The sequence below is a fragment of the Peromyscus leucopus genome, chromosome 1 (genome assembly GCF_004664715.2).
Source record: "Peromyscus leucopus breed LL Stock chromosome 1, UCI_PerLeu_2.1, whole genome shotgun sequence".
In the NCBI taxonomy this organism is placed as follows: domain Eukaryota; kingdom Metazoa; phylum Chordata; class Mammalia; order Rodentia; family Cricetidae; genus Peromyscus; species Peromyscus leucopus.
In genome coordinates, this window is record NC_051063.1 from 25,491,631 (window position 1) to 25,509,359 (window position 17,729).

The window sequence follows — 17,729 nt, forward strand, 5'->3', positions numbered from 1 at the left end:
GTATACTATCATGTCATCTGCAAATAGTGATACTTTGACTTCTTGTTTTCCAATTTGTATCCCCTTGATTTCCTTTTGTTGTCTTACTGCTCTAGCAAGAACTTTCAGTACAATATTGAATACATATATAGAGAGAGTAGACAGTCTTATCTTGTTCACGATTTTGGTGGAATTGTTTTGAGTTTCTCTCTATTTAATTTGTTGCTGACTGCCTGCTTGCTGTATATGGCTTCTATTATATCTAAGCATGTTCCATATATCCCTGATTTTTCCGAGACTTTTATCATGAAGGGCTGTTGGATTTTGTCGAAGGCTTTTTCAGCATCTAATAAGATGATTGTGTGTGTGTGTGTGTGTGTGTGTGTGTGTGTGTGTGTGTGTTTGTGTGTGTGTTTTCTTTCAGTTTGTTTATATGGTGGATTACATTGACAGATTTTCACAGGTTGAACCACCCCTGCATCTTTGGGATGAAACCCACTTGATCATGGTGGATGATCTTTTTGATGTATTCTTGGATTCAGTTTGCCAGTATTTTATTGAGTATTTTTGCATCAGTGTTCATAAGGGAAATTTGTCTGTAATTCTGGTTTTTTGTTGAGTTTTTGTGTGGTTTGGGTATCAGGACAACTGTTGCCTCATAAAAAATTGGCAATATTCCTTCTGTTTCTATTTTGTGGAATAATTTGAGGAGTACTGATTTTAGGTCTTCTTTGAAAGTCTGGTAGAATTCTTCACTGAAACCATCTGTCCCTGGGCTTTTTCAGTTTGGAGATTTTTAATGACTGCTTTTATTTCCTTAGGAATTATAGGTCTATTTAAATTATTTACCTGATCTTGACTTAATTTTGGTATATGGTATCTATCAAGAAATTTGTCCATTTCTGTTAGATTTTCTAATTTTGTGGAGCACAGATTTGTGAATTATGACCCAATGATTGACTGGGTTTCCTCAGTGTCTGTTGTTATGTCCCCCTTTTTGTTTCTCATTTTGTTAATTTGGATATTCTCTCTCTGCCTTTTAGTTAGTTTGGATAGGGTTTGTTTATTTTGTTGATTTTCTCAAAGAACCAACTCTGTTTCATTGATTCTTTCATTGTTCTCTTTGTTTTTATTTTATTGATTTCAGTCCTCAGTTTGACTATTGTCCTGTCATCTACTCCTCTTGGGTGAGTTTCTTCTTTTTGTTCAGCTTTCAGGTATGCTGTTAAGTCACTGGTGTGAGATTTCTCCACATTCTTTATGCAGGCACTTACTGCTATGAACTTTCTTCCCAGAACTGCTCTCATTGTGTCCCATAAGTTTGGGTATGTTGTGCATTCATTTTCATTGAAATCTAGGAAGTCTTTAATTTCTTTATTTCCTCCTGGATCCAGTGGTAATTCATTTGAGTCATTTAGTTTCCATACATTTGTGGGCTTTCTGTAGTTTGTATTGTTTTTGAACTTCAACTTTAATCCATGATAATCTGATAAGATACAGGGGGTTATTCCAATAGTTTTGTACCTGTTAACACTTGCTTTGTGATCAAGTATTTGGTCAATTTTGGAAAAGGTTTCATGAGGTACTGAGAAGCAGGTATATTGTTTGGTGTCTGAATGAAACATTCTGTAGATACCTGTTAGGTCCATTTGAGTCATAACATCTGTTATTTCCCTTATTTCTCTGTTAGTTTTCTGTCTGGATTTCCTGTCCATGCTGAGAATGGGGTGTTGAAGTCTACCGCTATTAATGTGTGGGGTTTGATATGTGATTTAAGCTTTAGTAATGTTTCTTTTACAAATGTGGGCGCCTTTGTATTTGGGACATAGTTGTTCATAATTGAGACATCATCTTGGTGGATTTGTCCTCTGATAAATATGAAATGTCCTTCTCCATCTGTTTTGATTAGTTTTGGTTTGAAGTCTATTTTGTTAGATGTTAGGATAGCTACACCAGCTTGGCTTTTGAGGTGCATTTGATTAAAAACTCTTTTTCCAACCCTCTACCCTGAAGTGATGTCTGTCTTTGATGTTGAGGTGAGCTTCTTGTATGCAGCAGAAAGAAGGATCCTGTTTTCATATCCATTCTGTTAACCCGTGTCTTTTTATTGGCAAATTGAGTCCTTTGATATGGAGAGATATTAATGACCAGTGATTGTTAATTCCTGTTATTTTGTTGTTGTTGTTGGTGGTGGTGGTGGTAATGGTGTTGTGTGGTAGTGGTGGTGTGTGCTTCCTTTTTTTGATTTTTTCTGGTATGGGATTATCTATTGCCTGTGTTTTCATGGGTATAGCTAACTTCCTGGGGTTGGAGATTTCCTTTTAGTACCTTCTGTAGGACTGGATTTTTGGATAGATATTGATGGAATATGACTGTCATGAAATGTCTTGTTTTAAAAATGTGGACTGCTTCATAAATTTGCATGTCATCCTTGAGCAGGGGCCATGCTAATCTTCTCTGTATTGTTCAAATTTTAGTATATGTGCTGCTGAAGTGAACACAGTTGTAGTTTTCTGCAATAGTCTCAGTCTATTGCAAAGAGAAGTTTCCTAGATAAGAGGTAAAGACTGTAAGCAACATCTATTTTTCTTTCCTAAATCCTCCTGATTTTTCACCTTCACACACACACATATACACACACATGAACACACATCACAAACACAATGTACAGTACCACTATAGGTTCACTTTAAGTCCTTTTAAAACTAAGCTTTGTTAACTTTCTCCTTTATAGAAATATTATTTTTAAAAAGTCCTAAATGAGTTTCAACCTAATTACAACACTGATTTCACTAAGAATATATTGCAGATTCTTCTAACATCTGCTCAGGCAGTGAGTGATTCCAAATGAGTGTTTACTCCATATGAAACAATCTAGTCATCTTCTGCAAAAGTCACTCTCCTAGAAATATACGTGCAAATGTCCATTCTTTATGGAGATAAAATTATTGCATGCTGCATTAGAAAGGATATGGAATAGATTTTTCAAATACCCCAAGCAAAAAAGTCTGATTTTCCAAAGTCAGGGCTCACTGTTAACTTGTCTCAAGTAATTAAGTCCAGGAAAAAGTCATCACTGTGAATAATCACTTCAACTACTTCATGTTTGTGGAAAACCGTACCTGAACACATCCAGAGACAATCTGAGGGCAATGGAAATTGTTCTTAAGAAACACTTCAAGCCCTTTCACAAACAGAAATTGAAAGAAATAGCACAAGTCAAAAATTCTGTATACTAATTGGGCTGCGCTCACATGTCTCATTCATGCCAATCTGCTCTTTGTGATAATTATCTGTTCTCAGGAAAAATGGTAAAAATGCAGCAAGAATAATATCCCAAGAAAGCAATGTGTGAGTAGAAAATTAGACTCTATTACCAGGGATAGATCTAATTCATTATCAATCATCATTATAACATTTCAATGAGAGATGAATTGGACGATGAATGCTGACATTGGTTATAATGTGAAATATGTGTATGAACATACATTCTTTGACTCTTAGCAGGTGGAACTATGCTACTTTAGCTGGATCCAACTGTTTTATTTCAAACACTTACCTGATCACTGGATTGAAGCCTGGGGAGCCCCATGGATGCCTGGGGAGCCCCATGAATGCCTGGGGACATGGGTTACAATGAAAGTTAGAAGCCAGTGCATATCTATACACTCTTAACCCAGCAAAGGACACACTTCTGCAGTTCACAGGAGAAAGCTTCTCAGAGAACAGTTTTCATCTGTTCATCAGTACCAGTCAAAAACACATCTTTTTGTTTCTCCCTTCCACACAAACACAGAAACCTCAAAGCCAATTTATCATGGATAGCTTAAGAAAACCAATTCTTCCCCCTTTGCTGGAGAGGATTTTCAGTCAACTTTTTAAAGCCATTTGAAAATCTGCTGGCTTCAGTCTACCCAAACCTGGTGAACTCAGTAGTGGTTCTCAGTCATCAAATGCTTTTAGGAGATAAATCGAAGGTTATAACAGGAAGAATGCATGATTTAATGTCAATTTTTAATATGCCATCTCCTCTGAATTCACTACCACATCCTGTTCTCTTTGAGTCAGGTAGTGAGAAGAATATAAACTCCTGGGAGTGTTCCTGTCATGTCCTAGCAGCACATGTCAAATATAACACTTGGTGAAGCGTGTCCACAGTGAAAGAAAAACTCCCATTGCCCCAGCTTTGGGCTCTCTCAGGTTGCCTTGTGTCTTTCCTCCCTTGCTGAGTCCTCTACCCATGCTCAGTCCTCTACCTGTCTGTGCCCTGGTGAAATTTCCCAAAGTCCTATAGTCTGAAAGCCCCTTCTTAGTGTTTAAGAAAACAAATTTCTTCAGTCCCAAAACCTTTCCCCATCCCCAATATTGCAAAAGGAAGCCTGCTAACTGAGTAGGTGTTTCTAACCACTGTTCCTATTTGCCAAAAGGCAATCAAGTGCTTCCTTCATCCTCAGTGTAGGGCCAGGGAACATTACATTGGATGCAGCTAGAGACCCTGGGACCTGAACTTCCTTAGACAGAAACCATTGTAGTTCCCTCCTCTAAACCACACTTTACCGTCTCTGGTTATTGTACTTTTAAAAAGCAGTGTCACCTGTTTTGCCATAATTAAGCAGTGTCGTATATTAATCATTCTTCATCTGTGTATACACAGTCCAATATAGAGACACATCCCATAGTTATTTTTCCCACCAATGACATCTCAATGGCCAGATATTATTTCTACATTAGGTGATAAAAAATTTACATTTAAATTCTTACTTACTTATATTTTGGAATCTAAGAGAGATGGGAAAAAAGGACTAAGTTCTATTTTAATAAAACTTGAAATGTATTCAATTACAACTGAGTCCCTCCTTATGAAAGACATAATAGCAACTTGAATATGAAGCTGACATTTGAAAAGTTTACATATGGAAGCAGGTTCAAAATGTCTACAATGTAAGGAGCACACAAAACAGGGAAATATAGAAGTCAAAAGATACTTCTCACCAGGATCTCTGGAGGTAAGAGTACAAAAACAAACTGGAAAACAGGAATAGAAATGATGGGATACCCTGCAAGTTCTAAGTATTTCATATGGTGATATTCTATTTGTGCTGAAATGTGATTTTATTTGTATGTTAATAAATAAATTTGCCCAGAAATCAGAGGTTATAGTGAGCCATAAGCGGAGTCAGGCAGTGGTGGCACATGCCCTTAATCTGATCACATGGCAGGCAGTCTCGGTGTGGTCAAGGACACAGCCAAGCATGGTGACACGAACCTTTAATCCCAGTACCAACCATAGAGACCTGGAGGTCTGTATAGACAGGCTGTGATGAGGAAGTCATTTGGTTGGATTTAGAGCCAATGAGAAGGCAGAACAGAAAGGCAATAAAAAGACAAATCAGATAAGAAGAAACTCCTCTGGGAAGCAACGCGGCAAGGTGGTAAGATAAGGTAGTAGTGACTCTCTGATATCTTTGGCTTTTACCTCTGTATTTGGCTCTGTGTTTCTTATTTACTAAGACTGTTTAGAATTTCGTCTACAATTTCAGAAAGAAAGAAAACATTAAGCTGCCTTGCCTGCAACTCATGTGCCTGCAACGCAAGTCTGGAGCACGTGGGCCATCACCATAGAGGAAATGGGGGTTCTTGTAGGAGAACAGAGTCCTAGTGTCTGATTAGAACTAGGTGATGGATCAGATCTCTGGGAAGGCTGAGAGAAATTCCTGAGTCTGGGGGGATACAGAGAAGTGGGTACAGGTCAAGATATTTGCTGAAATATCTTGACTGACATTCAGCCAACACAGAGATTCATGCTTGGGGGAAGGACTTGGACCCTTTTTAGTTTTTTCCCATTCAGCTTGGTGTATAATTACAGTAGAAGTGCCTAAGGGCTGCCTCGGGCACCTTTATATCCACTAATACAAGAAAGGAAGGCAAGAGTTGGGAGTTAATCGGGTTAATTATTTTCCTTTGTAGAAAACTGGCAGCCTAGAGAATATTATAAAGACCAGAAATGGATATTACCAGTGCTGAATTTAATCCTTTCTCCCCAGTCACTGTGCCCTGGCCAGTTCTCACACTCCGACTTTCAAGTTCTGGTTCTCCAGCAACTGGAGTCAGACACGATTTACTTAACAAACTGTGAACCCATAACAAGAGCGCTTTTGTAAGGTTTCCTCAGCAAGTAGCTTTCAACTTAGGCGACAGTTTTCTGAATTGAAACCATGACACAAACCTGATCTAGGAAGGATCAATTGATCTTTCTGATGATTTCTCAACAAGAACTGTGCCCAAACCATAGCGCTACACTGGTTCCTAGTTCCCACAGGGAGAGGGCAGCAGTCCTGTGCAGTTCAAAGCGTTGTGCCTTGGAGTATGTTTGGTTCTAACAACCTTGGTTTTCATCCTGACTTGAGCAAACCAAAAATACTTTTTGGCTCCGTCACTGTAGTTGGTACATTCCTAATAGACTAGTAACTGCTTAGAAATTATGGTATGTCTTAAAAGAGAATTGAAAAGTATACTTGTAAGCTTCTTTCACTGGAACTACAGTAAAAGCCAGAAGATTGAATAATAAGAAATAAATAAATGATGCTTTTTATTGTTTATTGTCTAAGTTTCAAATATATTCAATATAAACTATCAATGGATTTTTGTTGCAGACAAAAGATTCACCTTCCCATCGGTGTATTTACTGCCCCATACTTGGTGTTTCCATCTACCATCAAATGCTATGAAGGATACAGAGATGCTCTGTTGCTTAGTTACAATCTAAATGGGAAAAACAGATGTGGAAAAATAGGCTATCATACAATGTGGCCTATGAGAAGTCATATGATTTGAAAGGGGACTCACATAAGCACACAGTAGAGAATTAAAGATCTAGTTGCCAGGAAAAGGTTGACTAGAGGACAAAGGTCAAGCCCAAGCTATTTTGAAGACACATAAGACTTCAAGTTAGATATAAATATATATCATGCAGGAAAGGCAATTGCATAATTGTATCTAGCCATAGAGAAAGGGAGGACCATGCTCAGGAATGGCATGTACTCTCTTTTGTTCACTTCACTGAGTCAGCAGCGCATCTGCTGATAACCTGAGCTGTGAGGAAAATAAGCCCAGGTATCATTCTGTCAGCCCCCACAGAGCTTTGTTCCATGGATGCACGGACTCATAAAATCACCAAAGGAGAGCCAGGCACATTCCCACCTCAGTGTGCTTTGTGGCAATGGGCATCTTCCTAGGGATCTTGACACATACATATTTAAAAACTCCCCAGGTCTATGAAAAAGAAAACAAAACCCTCTTGCAGCTACATTTCCAGTCTGGACACACTAGTACCTTGTTCTGTTCCTACCACAGTTTCTCATTTGTAAAGTGTAAGTAATGACAATACATGTCCTATCTATCTGCAGCAGGGTAGCCATGAGGTGACAGATATTCTCACCAGAAAATTAGTCTGTTGAATATGATGTTACCAAAGGCATAATTCAGGTATACATTAGAATTCGGAATTGGGAGTTGTTATTAAGCAGGGGTTCTTTTCTGGTGGATGCAGAGGGAGGTAGAGGAACACAGGAATATACACACATAGAGGCAAAGGGAGGAAGCTGTTCAATTACTCAAAATGAGAAGCTGTTGCTGGGAGGCAGGGGAGGACCAAACAGCAGGTCACTTTTCATCTTCCTGTCACCTCCAGGAAATGCCAAAAAGTAAAAATAAAAGATGCAACAACAGTTTTTCCATGCACTAAGCCAGCAGCAGCTACCTCAACAGGAAACTCTTCTTAATAGTTAGAGAATCTAAGGGTTCATCATAAAGTATACAAAAGCAGGCTCTGTAGACTAATTCCCCTATCCTAAGTGAAGTACATCACCAACAAAGACAAAGAGAGGAGGGAAAAAATGTTTATTTTTAATAGCAAAAGGGCTCCTGCTCATTTCTTGCTTCTTTTTTTTTTCAGTCAAAGTAAAAGAAAAAAAGTACACAGATTGTCACTTACACAACTCAGAAGAGATCACTCAGCCATCCACAAGCTTTGATGTGCACCAGTAAGGAGCCAGGGAAAGACAATACTGGAAATAGAGGTCCTTTCCCTTCCCTTGAAGAGGTAAAACTAGTTAGGATAAAATTCTCATTTTGCAAATATAAGGAAATTTACATCATCCCAATTATCCTTTAAGAAAATACTACTTAGGAGCCGGGCGGTGGTGGCACACGCCTTTAATCCCAGCACTCGGGAGGCAGAGGCAGGCAGATCTCCGTGAGTTCGAGGCCAGCCTGGGCTACCAAGTGAGTTCCAGGAAAGGCGCAAAGCTACACAGAGAAACCCTGTCTCGAAAAACCAAAAAAAAAAAAAAAAAAAAAAAAGAAAATACTACTTTAGAAATTGGAAAGCAAAGGCCCACAGAATTAAAATGATTTGTACAAAAAATGTAAAACTCACTATTAATGGAAGCAGCATTGAAATCTAGCTCTTGGGAACCAATTCTTTCCCATAATGCTAACCAAGGAACTTGCTAACAGTGCTTTTTATTTATTTTTTTATTTTCTTAAAGCATTGCCACACCTCCTGCGGTGCCCTTGGTTGCCTAGAAATTTTCATTGGGCTTCACATTTTCTCTTGGCTGTTATTCAGGAAACAGTCCGGATGTGGCTGTCATAAATCACCACAGGCCTTTCAACACAGCATTATGAACCCTACAGAAAGAAGGGCTCCAAATATGAAAAGATATAAAAACCTAAGAAGAAAGGTTTGCTTGCCTCTCTCAGCTCATGAACATGACAGGTGACAAAAATCAGGTAATAAGTTTGCATTTATTTATAGTATTTTTCAGAATGAATGAATACAACATTGAGACAACATTCCCTTCCATTAAATCGATTCAGAATTTAAAAAATTATAAAATTGTGTGTAGCATGTTTTAGTATATGTGTATAAGTACATAGAGGTATGCATTCATACACACTGGTACATGCATGTAGAGACCAGAGGTTAATGTTGGGTGTTTTCCTTTATTGATCTTTACATTAGTTTTTGAGACAGGGTCTCTCACTGAACATGAAGGTCACTGATTCAGATAGACTAGCTAGCCAGCAACCCCCAGGTGTCTGTCTTTCTTGGCTACCCAAGCACCAGGATTACTGATGCATTCAAGCATGTCTGGCTTTTGTGTGGGTGCTGGGGATCATACCCAGGTCTGCAAGCTTGCACAGCATCTGTTTTAGTGACTGAGTCACCACCACCCCTGGCCCCAGTGTTTGCATGTTTGAAGAGAACAGTGACATGCATTTTCTTCAGTGCAGTAATTCTACTCTGAGAAAACACTAAGAGGTCACCACTTAGACAAACCCTCCCTTGCTCTCTGTATCCAGTTACATTTCAAGTCTCATCAATTCTACTTCTGAAATGTCACTCCTCATTCTACAGCTAGCACCACTGTGGAATTTCACATTTTCTCATCTTGCTGTTAAACTTGCTGCACTTTTCAGCTTTTATTTCCCACCACTGATATTCAGTCTTTGTAGCAAGCCTGTTATCAGCTGAAGTAGTTTCAACAGAATTATGGTGATGTTCAGAAACATGCAGTGGCTTTCCACCATCCTTCAAGTTTAGAACAAACACATTTCCTAGCTTCCAAGGCATACCATAATGTGGCATAATGGTAACTGTCCATTTCTCACTAGATAAAATGGCCTAACGTCAATTCTCAGACAAACCTTAAATCATCTTGTTTCAAAGATCTTCTATAATGTAACTAAAGAATTCCTTCTTAAAATCCTCAAGCAGTATCCTTGTATATCTTTGAAAAAATACACTATGCTGTCCTTTAAAAAATTTATAAACTTGATCCACTTACTTTATTAAATATGCCTTCTTTAAAAAGATTATATGTCTTCTAAGTCTAGTATATCTGCAGGAGAGGTGATTCTATTGAGAATGGCATGACCACTCTCTGTATCTGTAAGTAGATGTGGTTTCCTTGAGAAAGAGCATGAAGGGCAGATTTTGTGGTCTCAGAAGAAACCTGCAGGAGTGTAAATGAAAGGACTCCACAACACCAGAGGGAGCCAGACATAGAAATAGCTCTAAGAGAAATCTGTCCTGAGCTTACTTCTGTGTTAGGAAGCAGACTAGCCTCTGGAGTATAGGCTATCCCACAGAGATTTCCTCCCCCACCTCCAGGTGAGAAGGCCAGGATGTCATACACTGACAGGATGTCATACACTGCAGACGTCAGTCATTTGCCATCCAGACACTTTGCAACAGATATGAAATTTCCCTTCTGGGCTCTGCATCTTGTTCAGCACATGAAGAAAGACTGTAATTACAATTTTTAAACAAATAGTTTCTACAGGAGCTGGGGAATGGTGACATCCACTCAAAGGATTCTAGAGAAGGTGTCATTGACATCAGCTGTAGAATCTCTTGTGACACTTGTGGTAGCTCACAGCCAGTACAATAGTACTTGCTGGGTAAGCCGCTGTTCAAAAGAAATGAGCACAGAAAGAAATGGTTCTGCTTTCCTACTTGAAGCATGTCAGAATGTTCTTTCAAACAGCCACCTGTTCACTTACTATCCAGCAGATGCAGTTGCTATAATATTGCTTATAAACAACAGAAATCCATTGTCCACGGTTCTGGAGGATTGAACTCCTAGATGAGGCTATCAGTGGGGTTGATTTCTACCCGTAGTTCATCCAAGTTGTTTGCAGCTACTGATAACTTCCCACAACTTCTCACTGTATTGTAACCTTCACTGTATCATGAAACAAAGAAAGGAAGTAAGAAGTCTTTACAGACTCTTCCTGTCAGATCACAGAAATCATCCCTGAAGGTTCTACCCTCCATGACCTAATTATCTTTGAAAACACCACTTTAAAGAATATCACACTGGATATTAGATTTCAACATAACTTTTGGAATGATACAAATACTTAGCAGCATTTACTCCTGGCATGTAAAAGACAAAAAAGAAGAAGAAAGGATTGGTTATATTGTATTTCTCTGATAAATTATTTCACTACAAAGTCTGAGCTAATATATTTATTCTAATTTTTAATTCATAATAATAAAGCATATTTTGTTTTATATAATAATAATAATAATAATAATAATTCATACCCACAGAAAAATCAAATGGTTTATCACTCTTAGAAATTTAAGGTGAGGATATTGGGAGCAATTCCTAATGAATACAATGATTTTTGTTCTTAAAGACAAATGGCTACTAACAACACATCAGGCTACTGATTCTAGAAATAAATACTTATAATAAAGGAAACCAAATATCTCCTCAATAAGCCCAAGAGACTCTTGGAGCTATTGCCATGTTTAAGTCTTCTTTGGATCAACAGGAAACAATGATATTTCAGGAGGCAGAACACTAAGCCTATTAGGACCATTGTGTTTCTGAGTCCAGTTGTATTGTGTTTAAATCTATGTTTGGGATATAATCAGTATGGTTTCATTTTAAAAGTCCTAGAAAATTGTTAAAACATAAGATGCATGTTATTAAAATCTGCCATCTTAATTTATGCAATTTATGCTTTTAATAATCCAGTAAGCATGTGTTATATGTTATCAGTGTATGAGTGATTTGACTAAGGATCTGATTCCTCCCCTGAAGACGGTTATAATCTATTTACCAAACTATGCATGTACAAGCATATATCAGCTTCTCACTTGAAACCATTTTCTAATTCATTATCACCTAACTCTGACATGCAAACTCCTTATTACTCAAATCCCTTCACAATCTGATCCATCCCACCTTCCTGTTACTTCTAAATAAACTCATCATTGGCCTATAGACATGCCCTCAGGCCAATCTGGTAAAGGCAATTCCTCAATTCAGATTCCCTCTTTCCAAGTATGTCTAGATTTGTACCAAGCTTACAAAAACTAGCTAGAACAGTGCCTGGTTCTCAGTGAAAACTTTTCTCAAAACATAATGTGGATAGCTCCTGAGGAATGATACCCAAGGCTGACCTCTAGCCTAAGCAAGAACACGCACACATACACACACACACACACACACACACACACACACACACACACACACACACGCAAATTCATACCCTCCTACACACATGTGCCTCATGCCACATGCACACACACATAAACACAACAAAACACTGCAAATGGATACTAGTATTCGGGAGAACAAATACTGTTATTTAAGTGCAAAGAGCACAGGCACAAACGTGCAACTCCTTGCTAAGTTCTGCATATTGAAGCTGCTAATTGAGGATCTTATTAATTCAGTGAAAGTTGACTGATAACTCACTTTTCCACCTTTTCAGACTGATGATTTTTACAGAGACTTGCTTAGTTGCTACATATAATAATATGTACAACACAGCTATTTGCAATTTTATTTTTAAAAAAATGGGAGGGAAAAAAACTTTACTATTCAGACTGCCAGCACCCTTTTCATCGTCTTGGTCCATCCATGATTCCACGAATTGCTCCTTAGCAAATATGATGCTGCGCCTTACCTGTTTCTTCGGGCAATGAACTTGGAGTTGCATTTCCAGAAATGCTCAAAGAACACAGATACTTCTGTGGGGCTGCATTGAGGCTGCATTGGGAGAAGATCGTGAGCTCTTTCAATCTTCTGATGATTACAAATCTTATTAGAAAAGTGACTACCTTCTACCAGATTTTTACACAAAACTTTTACTGTTCATCTAGTTGACGAACTTAAATTATGGGAACTTTCAAGGTAGATATTCCTCCCAAATCGATATTATGGGAATCAGCTCTTAAACTAGTATTGCAAGCAGCCAAAAGGCTGACAGCATAGGGTACGTGGAAGGCCTAATGGCTGAAATGAAGTACCAAGCTGAGCATATGTTCTGAAGTCATCTTCTTTCCGTGCTTCACTGCCGCTTTTATAGATGTTTCATCAGTTGTGTGGCAAATCACTGCTCAAGGAATACGGTACTGTGTTTAGAATGTTTTAAATTAAGTTACACCCACTTATGGGAAAACAGCTCTTACGTTTTGGATGCAAGGCTGTGAATTTGACTGCATTTTTATTCGAATGGAAGATTGTGCCTGAAGTTCCAGGCTGGAAATGATGCTGCCCGCATATCTCTTTTTATGCCACCAGCCCTATAATAAGACAGCTTCTCCACACAGTAGACTCTAGAGACTCCCCGACTGCTGGAGTTACAGTTTCATTGAGAAGAGAAAGGAAAAGACAGTATGATTCCAGTTAAGACTAAAGATGCCGTGGGCTCACATGACAACATATCACAGTGCAACCTTATTTTTGCTGTCTGACCTGTACTTTTGCAAATGGTTTGATAGCCAGGGAATCCTCTATTGAATAAATAAAATAGATCATTTTGAAGTGAACGCGAGGGTAACCAAAGAGCTTGCCTTCTTTTTCAGCTTCACAACAACTCCAAAAGAATCCTTGAAGTATCTAGCCTGTGGCTTCATGGAAACTGCCTTAAAGTCCCATTTTTGTGTGTTTATACAAAGGGATGATACCTTTGGTATTATAGAATCTCCTAAACTACTGTCCAAGCAGCAGATTTTTGACTCATTTTCCTGTGAAGAAGATACTCCCATTTCTTTCAGCCTGGCTCTATTAGAGACAGTATACAAGGAAAGAGAGACTCTCTGACCAATTTGTCTGGAGCATGCACACTGAGTACATTGCTGTAGATCTGCACCTCAGGTGGTCCTCCAGGTCTCCAGCACTTACTACACACACACCCTGATATATTCTTCCCTTTGCAATGTCCGTTTCCTTCTTTTTCTCATCTTTGCCTTGATTGATCTCCACAGTTGGGGCACCTCCTTCAATAGGTGTTAATGGTTCCTTAAATCACTGAATCACAAGTAAGCAAAGGGCTTACTTCCTAACTGAGGAAAGAACAGTGAAAATAATGGTAATGTAAGCAGAGAAATGCCCAGTCAAGGCATCAATTGCAACTTGCAGGAGAGAGAAATATAGCCCCTCCTTTTATTGTCCTTCTAATGAAATGGAATTGTACCCCAGCACTATTCAGATATTAGGGGACAATCTAAACACAAAGCAAACTGTACATGTGATTCTGTGTAATTTCACCCATCGAAGTGGCACCAACCTGAACCAAGTTTTGTAAGCTACAAAGATGCCTGCATGTATGCAATTGTCTCAGTGTGCCACGAGTCATACTCAACTGCATCCAAGGCCAGAAGTTGCTGTCCAATTTTGCTATTTCTCAGGGACTCACAAGCTACAGTCCTCCCCAACTCACCTCTACCAGAAAATTCCAGGTCATTTTAGGATGAAAGAGCATATTAATTATGTTTATGTGTTATTAATATATTAATAATATAATATATTTATTTATATACTATTTATATATAGTATATATAAATATACTATTTATATATGTAGTAGTAAGGAAATAACATATATAAAAGCAGGTAACTAATTTTTTTGAGTTCTTATCCTTCTCACTGACAAAGTTATTTAGTGTTGTCTTCCAACCCTATTTTCTCAGAATTATAGCTATTTCCCAGCAGTTTTGCTTAAGGTGGTAATTTGTATAAGTGTCTATCTTGGGTGTAACAGAATTAAGGACACATAGTGCTCATTATTTGAGTAAGTATATAAAACTTAAAAACAAATTACATAGGTCTTGAATACATAGTTACACACACACACACACACACACACATATGCACGTTTTTCAAGTAGTTGATTCCAACAATTATCATTAGTCTGTGGCATGGCTACCATAGCCCTCAAAGTGGTAACTATCAACCTTGTCCATTCTCCTAAGGACCATTCTACTGCACTGTCCCTCTTTTCATCTCTTCTCTCTTCCTACTCCTTGGCAATAATTACAGCAAGGGGTCTGCCTCGTCCTTCTTTTCATATGACTCTTCAGTCTGGAATGCAGTAGAGACTTAGAATTTTAAAACCAAAGTATGTTTCGATTTAGTATCCTGTTGCAGCCCAATTAAGACACGTTTCATCTAACTCTGATTTAAATTCACTCACCAAAACTGTATTTTTCTATAAAAGTGGTATGCCGCCAGCACCCATCACAATGTCTGGCACATATGTACCTAATAAGTATTAGTTGGAGATTCACATTTTAACAAATCAACTGCTAATTATTCTGTTGCTATCAGCACATGAATGTTCTTCATGTAGGACCTGTGGCACTTTCCTAATAAAAAAGACAGAGCCATACAGTTACGGTCTTTAGAGAAATGGAAAGCTAAGATATCATTTGTTTCACTTAACATTGATGTCAACTTAAAAAGACTTTCTTTGAGCTCTATGTCTCTCCTTAGGGGCTACTAATTAGGGCCCAGTGACTACTAAAGAGAAAATAAAATATATCACCCCAGTGTTGGTTTTGAAGACTGTAAGCAATGAAAGCTGAAAATAACTTACCTTATTTCTTCTAAGTTGTTGGAATGTGACACTTGTTACTATAGGAACAGAGCCAGTAATTATTCATCTTTAATTCAACTGATTAATTTAAACAGCAAAAGAAATGGAAAACTGAAAACTGATGTTGGAACGGAGGAGGCAATTCTAATGCAAGTGACACAAACCTAGCTCCATGATGAATGGGTCCAACTCAAAGGTACTTATTTGTAACACAAAGATAACTAAAATAAGCACCAATGGATAAATAAGATGGCCTCATCAGTGGCTAATGAGCCTAAGAATCAAATCTGGATCCATCTGAAATGAGGTGCTTCTTCGTTGCTATTGTTGTTTTGTTTTGTCTTGACACAGCCCCTTGTTTCCCAAATGGGTTCCACCAATTTGTGAAAGCTTAGGCAGATGAAAGTGGGTTTCTCGAACAATCAAACATGTTTGATGTTTTCAAACAGTGCTGCAGTATGAAGGTGGTCTCCAAAGTGCATCCATCGGAAACTTAATCTCCAATCGCAACATTGGGCCGTAATGAGATGAGGCCTTGAGAGCTCAACACTCCCAGATCACTAAAGCTGCTCTCTGAGTTTCGCTCCTCACTGATTCCTGACCTCTGTTAACCCTTCTACCACATTATTACACAACAAAGACCTCACCAAATGTAGCACCTTAATCTCGGGGTTCCCACAAATTTTTGAATCAGTAAAGTTTTGTTGATTGTAGCTGACCCAATTTAAAATGTTCCATTTATAGAAAGACAAAAATGGATGGTATTACATGCCATCAAAATACTACAAAATACAAAAAAGTTTTCAGGATGCAGGTCTGCCTTTGAATGGCTAAGTTGAGTATTGGGAATTTTTAAAATATTCATCAATATGAAAAGTTGGACATATATATTTGATTATGTATTTTAAATATATATTTGATTATTTATTTTGAAAAGCTAAATTCTGATGGTAAATATGAATCTTTTTCTATGTGCCAAACTGTGCTAAACTTTGTGTGGTATGAATTCTTAAACACAATCTCACATTTTAACAAAGGAGGAAATGATATCATATGTACGCATAGGGGAGGAAATTCACAATATAAATTATATTTTTATAATATAAATTATATATTCATAGTATAATATCATAAAGATCATATTTATTTATTCTTATGTGTATGGATGCTTTGCCTGTGTTTATATCTTTGCACTTTGTGCATGAAGAGTCTGCAGAGGTCAGAAGAGGGAGTCAGGTTCTCAGCAACTAGAGTTGCAGGGTTGTGTGCCACCATCTGGGTGCTGGGAATAGAATCCAGGTCCTCTGGAATAGCAGCCAGTACTCGGAATAGCTCAACTATCTCTCTAAGTCTGTTTTAAAAACTAATAAGAATAGGTGGAAAAGTTCAGCTTAGTTTCTACAAGTTAGTGTTCTGGCCAACCACAGCTGATGCCTCTACATGGGACATGGAGGAGAGTTCCCCTAGCTCCACATCCTCTCCAGCATAAGGTGTCTTCAGTGTTTTTGATCTTAGCCAAACAACCTCTGGAGGCATCATGATCCCTGACTTCAAGCTCTACTATAGAGCTACAGTAATTAAAAACAGCTTGGTACTGGCATAAAAACCAAACATGTGGACCAATGGAATCGAATTGAAGACCCTGACATTAATCTGCGCACCTATGAACATATAATTTTTGACAAAGAAGCCAAAAGGGTACAATGGAAAAAAGAAAGCATCTTCAACAAATGGTGCTGGGATAACTGGATATCAACATGGAGAAGGCTGCAAATAGATACATATCTATCACCGTGCACAAAACTTAAGTCCAAGTGGATCAAGGACCTCAACATAAATCCAGCTACTCTGAACCTGCTAGAAGAGAAAGTAGGAAGTCGTCTTGAACGCATTGGCATAGGAGATCACTTCCTAAATATAACACCAGTAGCACAGACACTGAGAGAAACAATCCACCAATGGGACCTCCTGAAACTGAGAAGCTTTTGTAGAACAAAGGATACGGCCAACAAGGCAAAGCAACAGCCTACAGAATGGGAAAAGGTCTTCACCAACCCCACATTTAACAGAGAACTGATATCCAGAATATATAAAGAACTGAAGAAATTAGACATTAAAATGCCCAACAGTCCAATTAAGAAATGGGCTATAGAACTAAACAGAGAATTCTCAACAGAGGAAACTCAAATGGCTGAAAGACATTTAAGGAATTGCTCAACATCCCTAATTATCAGGGAAATGCAAATCAAAACAACTCTGAGATACCACCTTACACCTGTCAGAATTGTTTACAAAATCTTAACTTACAATTTTTATAGTTTAAATTAAAAATAAGGCAAAAATAAG

General features: G+C 38.1%; 1 protein-coding gene and 1 non-coding gene across 2 annotated transcripts in view; both read right to left on the reverse strand.

The window, feature by feature from the left end:
• The window catches only part of Prkg1 (protein kinase cGMP-dependent 1), a 1,109,494-nt gene that overhangs the window by 962,545 nt on the left and 129,220 nt on the right, over positions 1–17,729 (reverse strand).
• LOC114680596 lies at positions 2,374–2,480 on the reverse strand. The gene has a single exon (XR_003732798.1). It is a non-coding gene; the product is annotated as a U6 spliceosomal RNA (small nuclear RNA).